Genomic DNA, 3476 nt, shown 5'->3' on the forward strand with positions numbered 1-3476 from the left:
ATATTTTGAATAGCATGATGTCCGAATATTAATAAGAGTCACTGTACGTAGAAAATGAAAAATGGGTTTTCGTCAATAAAGCGGTACCATACCGGTATATACAGGTATTAAAACCGATTTCCCAAATACCGGTATAATACCTAAACCTCACAATATTTCGGTTTCAGTTTACCGGTATAATACCTAAACCTACAATATTTCGGTTTCAGTTTACCGGTATAATACCTAAACCTCAAAATATTTCGGTTTTCAGTCTCTGGTGCAAATTATATTTTTCAGATCAAGATGAAATGTAGAAATAGCAGATCAAGATCAACTTACACTTTACAATTTCACAGAACATTATTAGAACAAGATAGATTTTTTACGCGATAGCTTCTTAACGTAAAAATACGTATATTTTTCTCTAATTTGTACTTTAGTCCTTGATCGAACCTGAAGACGGCTCATGTAACGAATTCCAAACATAATATTTAAAGGGACATAAGTTTCAGATTTCCTATTCAAAGCATACTTGCTGAAGTGCATTCTAAGAGGTTTTCGTCTAATGCTGTTCCATTCGTCAAGAAACGAAAATATAAAAAACATAATATTTTAAATTTAAAATCAAGAAAAGGATTTTTAATAAACAATTATTTTTAATTTTTTTTAGTTCTTTTTATTATTATTTTTAACAAAATTTGTTATTTCTTGAAATATAAATTTATTTATTTTTTTATAGAACAGTATAACAAATAAATAAATAATACAAATTTTCTTATTTTTAGAATGTTTTCTTTTTCATTTTAAGTGTTTATTAAATATTTGAAAACAATTCAACTCTTCTTAATTAAAAAATAACTCACTTTCCGCTGTAATCATTGATAAAGCAAAATTTTCATAAATTATAATTAATTTTTCCAAAACAATATCACGAAATTTGAACGAATTTTAACAAAAGAATTAGAAGAAATGATACTCTGTTTTATTTATATGTAGCATACCTTTCTTTCATCTTAGTTCTCTTATTATTTTACAAGCAGCGGTAATGAATGAAAGAATAGAAATAGAAGCACCGACAATGAATGAAATAATAGAATAACATGTCCATGTCATTAATAATACGTTCCATTGACTTTAATATTTATTATTGTATTTTTGTAACTGTTTTTATATGCAATATTTATATTTTTATCATGAAGACTTGTCGAAAAGAGAGTTACTCAAAATTCAACAACCTATACTTATAAAAAGCGACGATATTATTTGCGTGACTTTGTCATTCGGTTTTTCCATATTCAATATATATGGAAATTTAAAAAAATTATTTTTGTTTTATTTAATTCAAATATGAAATATGCATTTCCTTGGAAACCAAAAATATTGATTAAGTTATTTTTGATATCATTTAAATGATTTCATTTAATTCTGTTTAAATTATATTTAAATAAAAATTATACTTTTAATTATGACTCATTACTTAAATAAAAATTTGCCCAAATGATTCGGATGCGTGTAGTCGATGCTACGGGTCGAATCGAATAACTTTGGTTGAGCTTGGGCGTATTCAAAAACATACGAAAAATTCTCTAACTCGTCTGTTTCTCTAGTTTAATTATTTCGTTGAGTCGAAGCACAGAACAGCAATAAAAATGTGGCAACCATGTGAGGTTTTTTAGGTTTCGGCAACTACGTTTTTGTCAGGAAAACCGAAATTTGCCTGTGTTCCTTTAACTCGCTTTTCTTTTGTCATTATGCACAATAGCAACAGCAATTGGAGTAGAGTGTAGACTGACTACTCCTTCACCGATTTCGGTGATTTTTGGATATATTGTGAAGGTTTTTTGAACAGTTTTTTCCTGTAACGCGTATGTTGGACTTTGTTTATTAGAGGAAAGGATCGTTCAGGGTATCGATTTCTAAATGATATTTAGGGATCGTCGAAATTAGTGAAGGAGTGGTTAATCTACAAATTCACCGGCAATCAGAATGGAGGAAAATATGAATGAGGAATGTTTTAAACTCTTAAAATGTTAATACTAACATTTAACACTAATATATTATTAAGCCACTCATAATTTATACCATCTTTGTTAACAATTTATAACAATAAATGATTTCGGCCGTCCAAAATGCAACTCAGTGAATTCATCTTAATAAATAACATTGTAGTGTATAAATAAAATATACATAGTATCGTTCAAAAAAATAAATTTGACTTCGAAATTTCGAAACGAATAAATTTTGCAAGAAATAATTTACATAATACATAATGTGCTTCTTTATTGCAAACAATATTTGTAGAAATATTTTATTGATAAGTTCAAACTTTTATAAAAGTGAGTTTACGGGATAAAGATAATTCATTCAAGTTGTAAATAAAACAAATTTGTGAATAAAAATACTTCATGTCTAATTATATTATTCATAAAAATGTTATATTTAAATAAATTTTTTCTAATACTTTTCTGATACTTTTAAATAGATGTTAATAATCAAATATATATTAAATTTTTCGTCTCAATTTTCATAAATTTCTGTTTTAAATCGTTATATCCTTCATTGATGAAGCACCACCACGTTCAATTCAATGAATAATTCTCGAAATAAATCTGGCAACATTGTCCATATCTTTTGATTTTTGCGGTGCAAAACTTGCCTGAATCGGTATGACAAGATGTGACACGAAAATTGTAAGTGGACTTATGCACCTTCCAATCGTGGGTCGAGAAAATACATTGTCTGCTAGGTCTATTCATGTACCTCGTCTGTGCCAGTACTAAGCTGAAACAAATAGAAATGTCACTAGACGAATATACAAAGATATTATCATAATTATATCTTTTTCTGCACCAAGATACTTCACTACATATAGTAATAACCCCAGCGCTGTTTTTACAGATTCAGAGTTATCTTTTAGAATGAATTTCTTTATTCGCACTTGGTAATTCGTAATGTACTTTTTCCAATCCATATCTTGTAGATTTAATTTCACGATGTTGCCGTCTTCCAACATTTTTTTTTCATCGTTTCAGGAATGTTATATATGTGGAAAGTCCATTTTCGCGTGTCATAATATTTAAGCGCTTATCTTATAAGCAGTTGATTGCGGTAATTGTTAATTTTCATCATGCTAAAATGCCATTTTTAAATATTATTATTTTTAAATAAAACAGGGTTTATTGTGGAAAATATTGTTCTAACGAACGGTTGCTTGTTGTTTGTCAAACAATAGAATACTCACATTGACTTCTCACCCCGAAGTTTTAAGTAAACTTAAAAAAGTATCCATGCTGAATGTAGGCAAAACATGAAAAAATATGTTCGGAATATTATACACATATCTGTTAGTCAACAGTAAAATGGAAACCATAATACATCGTTCATTGATCTTTTTATGCAACATTCCATGTGGATATCTTTCAGCTGACTTATCTTAGAAAACAAAATAGTTCATCGAATTATATAATTATTATATAATTTTAATTATGGTTCCA

Source organism: Frieseomelitta varia, unplaced genomic scaffold (genome assembly GCF_011392965.1).
Source record: "Frieseomelitta varia isolate USP_RPSP 00005682 unplaced genomic scaffold, Fvar_1.2 scaffold_950, whole genome shotgun sequence".
Lineage (NCBI taxonomy): Eukaryota > Metazoa > Arthropoda > Insecta > Hymenoptera > Apidae > Frieseomelitta > Frieseomelitta varia.